The sequence below is a fragment of the Delphinus delphis genome, chromosome 8 (genome assembly GCF_949987515.2).
Source record: "Delphinus delphis chromosome 8, mDelDel1.2, whole genome shotgun sequence".
NCBI classification, from domain to species: domain Eukaryota; kingdom Metazoa; phylum Chordata; class Mammalia; order Artiodactyla; family Delphinidae; genus Delphinus; species Delphinus delphis.
In genome coordinates this window covers 83,181,149-83,197,664 of record NC_082690.1, presented here as the reverse complement: position 1 = coordinate 83,197,664, position 16,516 = coordinate 83,181,149, and the positions used below count along the sequence as shown (strand labels likewise).

At 37.9% G+C, this 16,516-nt stretch overlaps 1 long non-coding RNA gene across 1 annotated transcript in view; it reads right to left on the bottom strand.

The window, feature by feature from the left end:
• Nucleotides 1–1,259: 1,259 nt before the first annotated feature.
• Nucleotides 1,260–16,516, bottom strand: part of LOC132429161 (uncharacterized) — a 47,198-nt gene continuing 31,941 nt past the window's right edge. The window contains exon 4 of the long non-coding RNA XR_009520296.1: nucleotides 1,260–2,741. This is a non-coding gene — a long non-coding RNA (uncharacterized lncRNA). The remainder of the gene's footprint in view (nucleotides 2,742–16,516) is intronic.

The following is a 16,516-nucleotide window of genomic DNA, read 5'->3' as shown; positions in this document are numbered from 1 at the left end:
GTAGGACACCATCCCTATCCTTAAGCAGCTCCCAATCAAGTGAGGGAGCTTGAAAGGTGCATCTAGAGCAAAAAGGATAAAGATGCCTGGAGTACAGAGGACTCCAGTAAAAGAGGCACATGTGACCCAGGTTTTCTTTTTTCCCCTCTTTTAGGAGCACTGATCTTAATTACTATTTATAATTTATTTATAATTTGAAAATATTTCAAATGTTTTTCCTTTTGTTTTATTTACAAAACTTTTCTTTTCTTCACAGATAAAGATTTCTTTCAGAAGAGGTGTCCTCAGTAAAATAGCTACCACTTCAAAACAAAACAAAATAATCTCATGACCCAATAATATACAATGGTTGGTCAAATAAAAATAAACACCCTAGATGAAAAATGAAACAGTGTTGTCACTCACATGGAGGAAAAGTGAGCTAGTTCTGTAATAGTAGCAAACCTGATGATCTAAAATATGCTGCAGATTCCTGAGCAGTTTGCTTCTGTCTCCGTATCTATTTTATCTTTATTAGGGAAGTTGATGAAGCCTTTGATGTTCCAAAAATGCAATATGGGATGAATTAAACATCATTTTCACAGTCATGTGTGCAGATTTGGACTTGAGATTTTTTTTTTAACTCAGCCGACCAGTGTCCTAAGCAGTTTTCCTTATTATTAACATCTTCTCCCACCAATTTCTTTCCCAGCCTGATACCTCATCCTGATTAATGGACTGGTAGCAGGGACAACTTTTTTTAAATGATGTTTTGCTTAAAGCATCTGTTTATGTTTCAACAAAACAAATAAAGTCAGGTATATTAAGGAATATGGTGTTTTAGAAACAAAGAAAACAACCAAGATTAGAGGAAAGTTAACTCTTCCCTCGGGAGAAACCCTGGTGGTTAAACTGATTCATCAGCAACAATACAGAAATTGTTTTAATGGTGTTTTGAACATCTTATTCTGGAAAAAGTAATACCCAGCCTCACAAAGGTTGAAATCAAGGCTATCCATTTGGAAGACTGACAGTAATTGAGAGCGATATTTCATAAAGTCTGTTAAAGCCAGTAGGGTGAGCATATAGACACTTAATGAAGTACCTTCATCCTATCAAATATTTTTTTTTAACATCTTTATTGGAGTATAATTGCTTTACAATGGTATGTTAGTTTCAGCTTCACAACAAAATGAATCAGTTATACATATACATATATTCCCATATCTCTTCCCGCTTGCATCTCCCTCCCTCCCACCCTCCCTATCCCACCCCTCCAGGCGGTCACAAAGCACCGAGCTGATCTCCCTGTGCTATGCGGCTGCTTCCCACTAGCTATCTACCTTACGTTTGGTAGTGTATATATGTCCATGCCTCTTTATCGCTTTGTCACCGTTTACACTTCCCCCTCCCCATAGCCTCAAGTCCATTCTCTAGTAAGTCTGTGTCTTTATTCCTGTTTCACCCCTAGGTTGAAATATTTTTCATGCTGAACTGGTTAATACCACTGAGAACAATTAATAATGATTCAGGAAGGGGAGAGAGGTTTACATTTTAGGGCTGGGTTCTTTGGGCAAAAACCATACTTCAAAGCTTACTTAATAACAATTGAAGAGAAATCACACAGGAAACAAAACCAAAGTCTTCTGTCTATAGATGAGCAGAAGGGCACCTATGGAGTTTATCTTAGCTTTCTCTTCCCAATTAAAAATACAACATTCCTGGGACTTCTCTGGCAGTCCGGTGGTTAAGACTCCATGCTCCCAGTGCAGGGGACACGGGTTTCATCCCTGGTCGGGGAACTAAGATCCCACATGCCGTGCAGAGCAGCCAAAATAAATAAATAAATAAAAAACAACATTCCATTCTGTCTGTTTTTATTTCCCAAGCTCAATTTAAAATTTTAACTCTCCTAAATATTCTTTTGAAGGGTAGGGAGAAGTCCTTTCTTCACAGAGTGAAATCTGTGGCAGCTTTTCTCTGTCCTTTAAAAACTGTAGTCATTAAATGCACACCGCCATCACTAGAGTACGTCAGAGAAACTTCAAGATTTGTCACAGCAGCAATCCATCACGAGCACGGGAAGGTATAAACAGGGTAGGATCCACCTCAGGCAGAACATCCGTATTAGAGGCTTAAATATTTTTTTCTCCCTTCGCCCAAACTACAGATTAGTGTCCTTCTATTACAGGCTTTGGTTTGCCTTGATAAAGGCTGTTTGTTACAGCCTGTGTTGGGGGCAGAAGTTCTTTAGTAAAACTTGTCATTATTTATGTACCAGAAAGGAAAACCTTGTCTATTAAATTAATTAGAATGTGACCTGAAAAGGAATATTTTTGATCAGTGAAAACAGAAGTCTTCGGGGAAAGGGGAAAAAAGGCAGAAAGGTTCATAATACAGAGCTGCATTGTTTGCAGAAAGCCTGCTGCTTCCTTTATGCCTAGCTGAACCATGCCAGGAGCCCTCTTGAATTTCTACAAGAATACAGTTTCAGATCATCTGCATTCAGGGCCAGAGTCATGGCCCTGGAACCGATAATTGCCTCTGACAGGATTTAATTACCTTCTCTAGGACCTTTTCTCTGTTTGATTGGAGACCACCCCCTGCCTCCGATCAAATCAGACAGTAATAACACGCTGAAGCGCAGCAGCCAATCACGAGTCAAGTCTGAACAGTGACCTTGCTGAGTCGAAGCTGATTGGTGGTGTCAGCCTTGTCAACGGTGTCAGGGAACCGTCAGACAAGAAAGAGCGAGGGGGGAGCTGAGGAGAGTGAGGGGAGATAAGAGAACAGCATTAATGCTAATGGAGGTTGTCAGCATTCAAGACTCCAGGCCGCCTTACCAGCGGCCTTGCACAAAAACAAAAATATGAGAGAACTCATACAAGTCTAAAATATTCAGAAGGGGAACATTTGTGCTTCTCCAATTTGGGGAATCTATTCAAGGTATAATTCACATGCAATTCAGATCCAGCGACATACACACGCGCTTGATGTGACAGAATAATTTTCATGAGAAGAAAAAGCCCCACAAAACTTAGCCAGATGAATTGGGGGCGGGTGGAGGGGAGGAATAAACTACTGCTCCATGACTTTCTGTTGTCTTTTTTTTTTTTTTTTTTTAACTAGACCCCTGAGAATGCTGGTATTTAAGATGCACCACAAAACTCTGGTTTTAATAGTAACCTGCTTTTAATATTAGCAGTCGCTGTATTATTTATGACCACTTTAGTGTGGGATATAAGTCCACCTATAATGTTAACAAAGAATAATACATTCATTAAATGGCCAATCTTTATGTACATACAGTTTTAAGATAATTTATAGCAAGGGCATAATTCTGGTCATTTTCAAAAATTAGTTTAAGCTATAAAATTTGGTTAACCTTTATTCCATCAAAAAAGAAAAGGAAAAAAGAGCTCTTTGCTGCAGAAAACAACACCAAGGCATCAGTGAGTTATAATATGCAGAAAGTCTGTTACAAAATAGTAATCAATTGAGATTTGGAAGAGAAGTAGAACGTGTTATTAGGGTTGTACTAATTTGGAGTTTAGTTTATTCATTACATTTGTCTATAAATTACCTTCCCCATAGCATTTATTTTGTTTCTGGCTCACCTACCTCTTTACAAATGTAGCAACTACTATAAAAAGATACATTTACAAAGGTGTATAGAAAGACAATATTTATAGGGATTAACAGTATTTTTCATAAGTCTTTCAATCATTTAAGAAAACTGGTCTAATTTAACTTCTCTCACAATGAAAGGGACACTTTGTTACCTGATTCCTGGACTTTACCAAAAGGAATATTGTTTTAAAAAATAATACCAGATGATTCAAGTTTAATACAGATTCTTCCACATGCATACAAATACACATTTTTTCAAGTGGTTTCCAGCTTCACCAAGGAATTTTACCTAAACAGTCATTGCACGAGTGGATTCAGTGTTTTTGACTCCTATTCTATTCCTTACGTACCTCTCCCCAACAAAATATGATTTAAAATTAAGAATGGAAACTTTTCCTATATATCTACAATTCTTTTCCTTTATAGCCATGGAATTTAAAACATAGTTAACATATAAATATGGCATATTTTTCTATACCAGATCAAAATTTATAATGGACTTAAGATGATCATAGTTATTTCAATTTTTAAAAGAGCTATCTGCAGCAACCTATAGGGATGCAGAGTTACTTTGAAAAGATCGAGTATTTTCAGAGACCCATGGTTAAAATAACTCATTTAGGGGGAAAATGTATCTTACACAGAAAATCAGAGGCTTAGAGTCTGGTTCCAGCTTTGCTATTGACAAGCTGTTCAGTTTGAGCCAACTCACTTGTCTTCATGTGTTTTGGTTTCCTCAGCTATAAAAGGCAGTTAACAGGAGGTTACCTAAAGAATCAAAAGTGTGTATAGTACGCATGTAATTAGGACGTAGACAGGATAACAGAGTCTTTTCGCTTCTTGGAAACACTATTCAGGGTTGGTTTCTCTCTGCCTCTATTCCCTCCAGCTCCATCCTGTCACATGAGCTCACCACCACCCGACACACACTGACAAATATTTTGACAAATATTGAGAGATATGTAACATGTAGTCACTAGCAGCGTCAGGACTAGAACCCAAATTTGCTAAATCTTATCCCTAGGTTCTTTCTGACTCCACTTTTTGCCACTTGGAACTAACACAGTTATTATTATTTTTTTTTTTTTGGTGGTACACGGGCCTCTCACTGTTGTGGCCTCTCCCGTTGCGGAGCACAGGCTCCGGACGCGCAGGCTCAGCGGCCATGGCTCACGGGCCCAGCCGCTCCGCGGCACGTGGGATCCTCCCGGGCCGGGGCACGAACCCGCGTCCCCTGCATCGGCAGGCGGACTCTCAACCACTGCGCCACCAGGGAAGCCCCGGAACTAACACATTTTTTGGTACTCAGATAAGTGCTGATCTTTTACTGCACTGGTTTTAAGTATAGTTCATTGAAAGACTCCATATGCATCATGCATCCTACTTGGGCAAGGGAGCAGATGCTTAACAAATGCTTTTAAAAGACACTGTGCAGAAGCAAACAGGTCTAGTCATTGTGTGACTATCATCAACTTGAATTTTTGACCCTTTGGCTATTATCTCTAATTCTAGCATATATGTAACTCTGAAAATTAGGACAAACTTTAGCTATTTTTCAGGTGTTAAAAAGAGTATAACAAATGAGTGTGTGTATAGTCCTGACATAAGAAAGAAATATAAGAAGGTTTATTATGTCTCAAAGTGGATAGTCAATAACATTTTATTTCAATGGAAGATACTATGCTTTTCAAAGACAATCTACCCCCAGTTGTGAAGGGAAGGGGAGATTTTCATTCTGTCCCCCTGCTATCACATCTTCAGCCAGTTCAGATCAGAGCAGCAGCAACAGAAAGGAAAGAAGCCAGTAGCATGCCTTATTCATTTCTTTAGCAACGCTATTCTCGCCCTGGAAAGGTGAATAATTAATACCCATCTGACTCCACCTAATTAAATCCACATTTGCTTATTCTGTTCATTTGAAAATGCTTTCCTTTAGAGAAAATAGCCTTTGCTTATCGTCACAGTTTATATTTCTTAAATGGACACTTTTGGAATTACAGAGATTCTATCTTAGTTTTGAAAAGCCTTTCCCTTTTTGTGCTAATCATCAGGAATAAATGACAATGCTTACTATTTTTTGAAATGGGAGACAAGATAGTAACCAATTGCTAGGTTTAGATTCTTATAAAACAGATAGTCAAGCCTAGATTACGTCCTTTTTTTTTTCTAGAGAGATGAAAAAAGGTCTTTTGCTCCTTTAAAAACTGAATACACAACAACAAATAAAGAGAAATTAAAGAGAAACCATGCACTACATCCTCGGTTAAATCTCAATTGCTGTTTCAGAATGATCTTTGCATAATCTGAGTTACACAACAGAGTGACTAATTGCAAATTCAATCACTCCTTGACTGAGCCTCAGAAATCAATTCCCAGTAAAATATGACACTCAGTCATTCAAAACAATAGAATAGTCAATATTTCACCATCCACAGTCTAGTTAGGACCTATTTCAATACAATACAAATTCAATTGTTTTCTGTGTCTAGCAAGCCTCTTCTATTCCATGTAAACTTGCCTAACATTTTCAGTAATTCAAACGATGATGGAAAAGTTAAATAGAATCATGAGATTTCCAAGACTTGTAGTGAGAATTTCACTCAAAGGCTTCTGATCCAGACTTCTGATCTTTTCCTTAATGAGTACTGATGGTCAACTTTACTTGCATCCTTGTGGCTAGTCAACTTAAATTTAGACAGGAATCATCCAAGTGAGGCAGAGAGTACTGTGGACGGGGGGCGAGGGACATGGAGGGTAGTGAAGATCCAGGTTCGAGTAGATGGTGAATCAGATCTGAGACTGCAGAGTCCTGGCGTTTACTGCATTTACAGCAAACGAATGGAAGTTGCAATACAATTTTCCAATAGACCTCACTTTGGAATCATTTTCTCTAGCTCTGAAAGGCTAGGATAGAGGAAAGATAGAACTCAGATATAGAATTAGAAACCAAATCTAGATAGAAAACTAGGTAAACAGTTTTCAGTGTTTCCAAGACTAAAATTCCCCAGTTTTGACTTTTAGCACTGATTTTACTTTTCACTTGGTGATCTTATCAATTCATCTAACTGCCAAAAACTCGATTTCTCTTTTTCAGCCCTGGACTCCCAGGTATTAAGGCATGATTCTCATTTTTCAGCTGGAATTTTTACTATCCCTAAATAAAATACACAAGGTTTAAATTGTCCCACTATTGTTGTTACTATTAAAACAATATTGGGGTTTGTCTGTATTTGGGAAGGGGGTGTTTCTAAAAAAGAATACATCTGATTAAGTGCACTGTTTATTTACGTTAGAATCCACATTTTAAAAGACCAGCACACAAAAGGCTTGGAAATGCATCTAAAATGAGAAACTCCAGTCAACGGATTATTCAGCTGGCAAAATGGAAATTTCAAGTTGCATAGACAGCTAATTGTGGCCTGCCTCTGGAATGACAGGTCTATAATTTTTAGTTTTGTGTTCATTGAAAGCCAGTCACCTTGACACTCAGTGCTCCATTATCCACCGGCCACCAACCACATGATGATATTCAAGGAGTGACGGGCACTTTCCATTATGGGTTGGTGAAACACACTGAGTTTTATTTGGATAAAGCTGTCCTGAGAAAAAAAGAAATCCAGGTGTCTACTTCTCCTCATGAGCAACAATGACACTGAAACAACTTTAAATCCAGAGAATCGACTTCTTTGTTCTTGTATCATAAAAACCATCAGTTATTCTTGGTATTCATTGCTAACCTCCTGAAAGTGCTTTAATGTGTCACCGTCCTAGCCTTTTAAATACAAATTTTGCCTTTTAACGTCAAGAGCTCTCCCCATTAAATTATATTATCTTAGAAGAACTTTAAACCTAGTTAAAGCCTGCATCCAAGAGAAAGTGTAAGATGTTTGTTCTTTGCCTTTTTTTTCCCCTCCAAGTTATCATTTCAATTGTTCCAAGGCTTCATGGGTAGGGGAAATATAGTTGAGCCAGGAGCCAGGAGATGAAATTGTAATCCTAGTAATGAATGAATTTTGGCTGTTGACTTTGCAGAAATCTATCAACCCTCTGAGCTTCAAATTAGTGATCTTTAAAATAAAGAGGCTGAACCAGATGTTCTCTTCATTCTCTTCTGTCTGTGCAAATGTCTGGTTCTATATTAATATTAAGGTCTATATTATTAAAGTCTGATCCACATAATATTGAAATAATATAACATTTTCCTGGCTACAAACAGCACTGAACTTCATTTGTCAAACGGAACCATGAGGATGTATTCAGCTGCAAGTAACAATACCTACTAACTGTGGCATCAATAGAAAAGTCAGTTAATTGTCTTCACTAAAGGAAATTTGGAGGCATATTGTTCAAGGTTCTGTGCAGTAGCTCAACATTGCTATCAAGAGCCCAGTCTCTCTCTGTCTTTAGTGTGGGGTTTTCATCCTTTGATGTCATTTACCGGTTATAAAATGGCTGCAGCAGCTCCAAGCATCCGAGCCTCCACAAAAATGAACCTGGAGGGCGGCTTCCCTGGCTTCCCTGGTGGCGCAGTGGTTGAGAGTCCGCCTGCCGATGCAGGGGACACGGGTTCGTGCTCCGGTCCGGGAAGATCGCACGTGCCGCGGAGCGGCTGGGCCCGTGAGCCATGGCCCCGGAGCCTGTGCTCTGCAACGGGAGAGGCCACAACAGTGAAAGGCCTGCGTACCGCAAAAAAAAAATGAACCTGGGGAGGACGTTATGCTAAGTGATCGAGATAGGCAGGAAGAGAAAGAAAAGTGCTGTATAATTTCACTTATGTGTGGAATCTAAAAAAGTCACACCCAAAGAACCAGAGAGTAGAATGATGGCTGCCAGTGGCTCAAGGGTAAGGGAAATGGAGAGCCTGTTGGTCAAAGGGTACAAATTTTCAGTTATATGCTGATTAAGTTGTGGTGATTACAGTGAATAATACTGTATTGCATACTTGAAATATGCTGAGAGTGGATCTTAAGTGTTCTCAACACACACACACACACACACACACACACACACACACACACACACTCACCAAAAAAGTAACTGTGTGAGATGACAGATGTATTAACTTAATTGTGATAATCATTTCACAATGTATATGTCTATTAAATCATCACATCTTACACCTTAAAGAAACATCACACTGTACAGTCTAAATACATACAATTTTTATTTGTTAGTCATACCTCAATAAGGCTGGAAAAATTTATTTTAAAAATGTTTAATAAAAAACCATGGCTACAAAAATAATCTCGCCCACGAATCCTTAGCAAGGAACGGGGAGACTGAAAAGAGGGCTCTCCAATGATCAGAAAGCAAATACTTACCCAAAGACCTGGTAGGTGGAATAATAGCCACCGTATCCTCATCTTAGCCCCGAGAACCAGTGAGTGTTACTTTATATGGCAAAAGGACTTTGCGGGTATGATTAAGGATCTTGAGATGGGAGATGATTCTGGATTAACTAGGTGAGCCCTGTATGTAATCACAAGGGTCCTTAGGAGAGGGAGGTAGAGAGAGTTTGACACAGGAGAAAAACAGGTCATATAATGACTGGCCGGAAGCTGGAGTGATATGAGGAAAGAATGACAAGGCAAAGATGCAGTGGGCCTCTGGAAGCTAGAAAAGGCAAGGAAACTGATTCTCTCTTAGAGTTGCCCAAAGGAACAGCCCTGCTGACATCTCAAATTTAGCCCAATGAGATTGAGTTTGGACTTCTGGCATCCAGAACTTTAAGAGGATACATCTGTGTGCTAAGGCACTGAGTTTGTGGTAGTTTGTAATAGCAGCAACAGGAAACTAATGCAAGCCCTGAGCATACTTTCCTTTACAACTGATTGGCCAGATACAGGCCATTCCTTGACACGAGGGAGGCTAGGAGAGTAAGTAGCTGGCAAACAGGAAGAAAACAGACATGATTGTATTAGACCTATTTTGATTCATGCCCTGGGGTTGGGTATATTGCTAACCTCAAACAAACTGGAGTTCTGTTAGCATGTAAGTAGAGTCTGCCATATCAAGGTTCAAGGAAATTTATGAACTTTGAGATTATTTCTCAACTTTGAGATTACTGTGATATTCAATTACAATATTTATTAAGTGCCTAGTCACTCAATTTAAAAGTTCAGTGACTTGTAAAGTTCTCCTTGGCCTAAACCCTGCTTATCTTCCCAGCCTATCTCCCATCATTCTCTAGGGATCCAGCCTTACTGGTTTTTCAGCTTTTGTTACAAATTAGGCTTTCTTCCACAAAGTCACCCCAGTATGCATTCAATTTGCTTTCCATGAAAATCTCCCCCACTCAACCCAACTCCTATATTCTTTACTTTGCTAAATTCCCCTGACTATTCAATTCTCAACTTAAGCAGCAATTCTTCAATGTCGTTCCCCTGACTACCCCTAAGTTAGCAGCCCTTATTACCTGTTCACTTAGCATCTTTTATGTAATCGTAAGACTGACAACTACTCCTTTGATGTTGTATTCTCCACTAGTCCAGGGTACCCGCCTGGTTCTAACAATAGGAGAACATCCTTGGGTCTAGGCCAAGAAATGAGGTCAGCCTTATTGGCTTGCAAGGGAGCAAAATAGAAAGAAGGCAACACAGTTTTTCCTATCTGTCTCGCTGCTATGGTCTGAATGTTTGTATCCCCCCAGATTTCGTAAGTTGAAATCCTAATGTCTGATGTGATGGTATTAGGAGGTGGGGTCTTAGGGAGGTGCTTAGGTCATGAGGATGGGGCCCTCGTGAATGGGATCAGTGCTTTTGTAAAAGGCCCCAGAAAGCCAGCTAGCCCCTATAGAAAATACATCAGTTGGTCTCTGCCCCTGCTTCTCGGCACAGAGCTCTTAAAACCCTCGTAATTTCCTAAGTGATAAGAGTACTAGTATCTAGAATAGCATCTTCTGTTCTAATATTTGGTCTTTCCAAGGAGGAAGAGTCATGGGAATCTCTGATTTGTAGCCAAGTCAGACAGAAGTTGTGGGTGACCTGGGAACATGCTACTTGCCATTGACATCTGAAAGGGGGGGTGCTGTCTCATGGGACTGAGCCCTTAACCTATGGAGTCTGTGCTAACTCCAGCTAGTGTCAGAGTTGAATTGAATTGCAGGACACTCAGCTGGTATCACAAGGAACTGTTTGGTGTAGGGAAAAAACCCTTACATCTGGCATCAGAAGTGCTGTCAGTATGGTTGTAGCATGAGAGTTAAGGAGAAAGACAGGATAAGTCAGTTTTTCCTTTCTACCCCCTTCCACCATGTGAGAACACATTGAAAAGTCACCCATCATGAACCAGGAAGAGGGCCCTGACCAGAACCAAACCATGCTGGTTTGCCTTGATCTTAGGCTTCCAGACTGCAGAACTGTGAGAAATAAATTTCTGTTGTTTGTAAGCCACCCGGTCTATCGTATTCTGTTATAGCATACCAAACAGACTGACATGTACCCTGAAAACACTGATGTTTCCATTGCGGATTGAACAGTCTAACTCTTGGTTTCAACTATTTTCTTTGACATATTTCTATCAAAGTCCCCACCAGAATGTCAGCTGTCAAAAAAGAGCCACTTTGAGAGAATGTCCTAAGAGATGAGGTGTTGAAAAGTTCTCCTTCCACCCACATAGTCAAAGCTCTGTCTGCCTTACTGTCCACTCTGTGCACAGACCTAGGCTCAAGTGCTCTTTGGAGAAACGATGTTTACTGAGTGAAGGCACCAAGCTAAGTTTAGAGCTATACAAATGAACAAGACAGGGACCTGGCTGACGTGGTGGTCAAACACATCAAACTGCACAGGCCTGTGCTTCTTAAAATTTGGTCCACTAATCACTTGTATCAGAAACATCTGCAGTGCTTATTTTAAAAGAATATTGTTGGGCTTCACCCTAGACCTATTGAATCAGATTTTCTTTGGGGATAAATGATTTGAGACCAACCAAAATTCAAGAATCATTTCCATAAATTGAAAACCAAAATAAACAGTTCTGTTTTTTTAACCCAAGAATTTTTTTGTTCCCATTTGGTTGCTTCACATAGATACTCACCCTTTCTTCCACATATATTTAGCACAATGCTTTATACACACCTACTCCATTAGCTATCACATCAGCTGAGCAATTCCATAATCCTCATCTATACGACTATAGAACTAACACACCATTTTTGCCACAGAATAGCTTGCACTTGGGGAATTGTGTTTCATCTAATTCCTTAAAATTAATGAATAAGTACTATCAGTTTTAGTGGCGTTATCTCAGGCCTCCATTTTGACATAAATTATTTATCCTACTAATTTAATGGCAAACGGTCACCAAGGTAAGCTTAAGTCAGTGATTTCACACGTATATTGGTTATAGTTTAATTATTTAGGTGCCACAACTAGCTTTGTGATAATGAACTCTCCTGGGCAGACCCCATAAAATACATTCTTCAGCTTTAAAAAAAAAGGAGGTTTAATGTTTTAAAGTTTTTCATGCTGAGGCTTATGTAACTTCTGAGTTATAATGAAATTTTAGGGAAGAGCCAGGAAATGTTTGTGCCAAGCAAAAGACAGAGAAGAGGCCAGGATCAGGGAAGAAAGAGCAAGCATATTTGCAAAATCTTTACATGAAAGTTCTGAAAATTAGCAGCTGCTTAGGTCAGAGAGTTATGGGACTTAAAAAATTAAATGCCCACATTTTAGAGCATGCCATATTTTTTCAAAGTCCTTTAAATTCTTCCATTTGTACTATATAGACTTAATATTTCTAGTATCTTATGTTCAATTCAAATGATTCATTCATTTAACTGTAATAGTAAAAAAAAAAAAGCCCAACCATTTTGATAAATCAGTGGTTCTCAGCCACTACGAGACGTTGGTACACTCTGAATCTTCCACAGGCATGTGCCAAAGTTTGAGCACTTAAATTTTTATTTATTACAAAGTAGGATATATACAATGAGTTGAAAGAGGGGTTGAACAGTTTATGCAACGTGGCATATTGCAGGAAAAAACCATGAGGAATAAGAGATGCGATATTAAGCCATAGCTGTTGAGAAATTGTGCACTTTACTGAAAAGTTTGAGAAGTTTTCCTCCTGAGTGTATAAATCAGCAGGTTAAACGTCCCTCTCAAATAGTAACACAAGACTGAAGTGCTACCCAATGAACACAGTGACGTTGATAGATACGTGTTAATGTCTTCAAATATTCTGGCAAAAATTCTATCCTCAAAAACCAAAAAGTTGAAACCTACTGCCATACAGAGTGATAAGGGCTATGACACAGATGTGCACAAGTATTTAGGGACACAGAAGAGAAATTCGTATTCTATTTGAGTTTGCGGACAGAGGGTTTGCCTTGAGGAGTTGAAATCATGGAAGAACATAATGCAATCTATGTGGGTAATTAACTTCTTTTCCAAATAACCAGGAAAATAGTGAGCAGAAAGTCAGGCAGTTCCCTGGAGAATAGAACAGACACTCAATGTCCTGGGGAGGAAAATGAATGGCCAAAGATCCGTCGCCCCATCACTTGGATGTCCACATCATCTCCACCTGTTTTCCCTGCATAATAATTAGGCATATATTCCCTTGACTTCTGAAGCTAAGAGACATATTAGATTAGCAGGCTGACATTTCACCTCTGCAAATCTGGGTCCATTTAGACAATGTGTGATGTGTAAACTTTTCAACAGCTGATGTCACTATAAATCCAAAAACACCCATATCTGTGTCATTCTCTTGACCCATAATCTTCAGGAAATCCTTTTAGTTCTCTTCCCTGGTGAGATCATTGTTTTCTTCATTGTGAGTTTGCTCCACTCAACACTTAGGATGAATCTCAAACCTATGAACCCCCTCCTTTAAAAGCCCAGCTGCCTTTCATGCCTCTATACCACTCACTCATACTTACAGAAGTTTCTGTGAAGGTCTGATATAGTCTCAGTTTTCTGATGAGCAACAGATGAGCTCTGAAGTTTATATGGTATCTTTGGAGCATTCTATATTCATACCTTGTTTTAGTTTTTTGTTCGTTTGCTTTGTTTTTTGCTCATGGGAAAATTCATGTTTTTCAGAAACTGTTTAAAGTGTTCTTAAAAAATGAACTATCATTTCAGTTCTCTGTGTTTTCTAAGACTCTCTCATTGTGACTTACTATAGAATTAACTATCTATGTAATTTTTTCATCCCATTAAATAACAACTGCTGTACGTTAAATATCTTATAATGGGTAGTAGGATCACATAAGATTTCAGCATTTATGTAACTTTAGACCTAAAATGAACATAGTTCTTTGATGAGCAACTATTGGTCTCAGAGAATGAATCCTGCCCAGCTTCTCTGTAGGATTCTAAGATCTAATTTCGGCATGAATAATTGAAAAATTGCCTCCATATTTGCTTCTCTTTGGTGTATTCAGTTTAAATTATAAATGTATACATTTTCCATGAGATGAGATAAAATAGTTTTCATTTTGAATGAAAAACAAATGTGTCTTTAACAAAATTTTTTGAATGTCTTATTTACTTTAAAAAAGTTAATTACTATAGAGGGTGCAGATGCATTCATTACTGTATAATGAAACTGAGCCTCTGAAAACTAAATGTAAGGAGATTGAAAATCTTCATTCTAACAATAAGTAGCAAAACTGAACAAACTGAAAAATCAGCAACTCTTCTTAGATCCATCAGAGAAGTAGAGTGACAGGGCAAACTACTGCCCCAAAACTGGAGAGACAAACAGGCAGATACAGAGAGTCATAACTTACCAGAGCAGACACTTATATGCAGGAACCAATATTAGGGTAGGAAAACCTGAAGTAGAATTGAAAAATTGCTAGAGGCATTAGAAATTACCAAAACTGAAAAATAAAGGGAAAAAAGACTGAAAAAGAAAGAACACAATATCCAAGAACTGTGGGACAACTACAAAAGGTGTTAACAATACATGTAACAGAAGGAGAAGAAAGATGGAAAGAAACAGAAGCAATATTTAAAGCAATAATGACTGACAATTTCTCCAAATTAATGTCAGACACCAAGTTAAAAAACAAACAAACAAAAAACAACTCCACCGAGGCATATTGCATTAAAACTTTAGAAAATCAAAGATAAAGAAAAAAACACCTTACCTAAAGAGAAGCAAACAAAACAGTTATGTCTGACTTCACCTCAGTAACCGTACAAGCAAGAAGAGAGGGAGTGGAATCTTTAAAGTGTTGAGAAAAAAACTAGCAACATAGAATTCTGTACCCTGGAAAATTATCCTTCAAAAGTGAAGGAAGTATAAAGACTTTTTCAAAACAACAAAAACTAAGAGAATGTGTTGCTAGTAGATCTGCCTTGAAAGAAATGTTAAAAGAAGTTGTTTAGAGAAAATGAAAATTACATAGGTCAGAAACTTGGATTTACATAAAAGAAGAACACTGGAGAATGAATAAGGAAAAGTAAAATAAAACTTTTATTTTTCTTATTCTTAATTGATTTATAGGATAACCGTATGTTCAAAATAATGATAGCAACAATGTGTTTCATTATGTATGTTCATGTATGTATATATGCTTATATATAAGTGAAATGAATGACAGCAATTATATAAGGGGTAGGAAGGAGGAACTAGGAACATTTTGTTTTTATAAAGTGCTTACACTATACGTGAAGCAATATAGTGTCATTTGAAAGTGGACTTGGATTAGTTGTAAATGTATATAGCAAACTCTAGTGCAACCACTAAAACTAGTAAGAAAAAGAACAATTGATATGCCAAGAAAGGAGAGAATATGGAATCATATAAAATGTTCAATTACCCTTTCTCTCTTTTCAGAGTATCTGATATTTCTTCTCAGGTGCATGATGCCTTCAGAAGTTTCAAGTAGATCATTCCCATGCCAAGAGTTGTTCGGTGCCATAAATTTTAATTTCTTGATTATCTGTTTAAGCGTAATCTGTATTTCATTAGTATTACTTATTTCTCCCTAGAGAAAACTCCAGACATCTTACATCTGTTTCTCATAGTCTGATATAAATAATGATGATAAACCGTACATATGAAAAGACAGTATACTGTTTCACAATATTTTCTACTCTAAGTCTTGTCAATTCAAGCTCTCTTTTATTGAAGTTAACATTCTATCTTTTATAATCTTAGCTGCAGCAGGAATAGTAGACAAATATTGTGAATGGGCATTATTTCCTATCTTTCATATTCAGCATCTGCAGACTGTTTATCCTCTAACAGGAAGTTAGCTAATGTAAATGTCTGGTGATTTGGATAGAGTTCTCCAGAATTCTTTCAACTGAGATTTGAATAATTAAACTAACCTCTACCTTAAGGCAGGGACATTATTATGCTGAAACTTGAGATAATGGGCTAAATAGAAATAATGTTACTTAACATCCTCCTGAACCTAAACACGAAAGAAAGAAATGTGGAGTCCAAGTAATGTTTTTTTTTTTAAAATGAAGTAAACCACATTTGATATAATTCCCTTTGAGAAATATTATCTGTGTGATTTCACTGCGTGCTTAAAATTGCAGTTTGTAGGAATATGGAGAAAGGGTAAAGGAAATACAAAAGAAAACAAAGAAGAACCTTGGTTTGTTTTTAATCCTCTCAGAAGTCATTAGTTTGGTCATAAAGCATAATAGGATCATGAAACAATCTGAGGGATAGTATTAGGGGAAAAAAAGATGAGCAGAAAAAATCCTGAGGACTGGCCAGTGTTGTTTTCCAGAACTTTGTTTCCTGGGACTCAGCAAACCAGGAGAAAATCATAATTTGCCTTGGTAGAGAAGATAAGAGTAGTTGATAGGTTTAGGTTTTGTTTTGTTTTGACTTGTTTTGTTAAGAGGGTATAGAATAAGGTGTTTCATCTGAGATGGTGTCCAACCTAGAATTAAAATAGCTTCATCCATTCATTCAACAAAATGTCTATTTA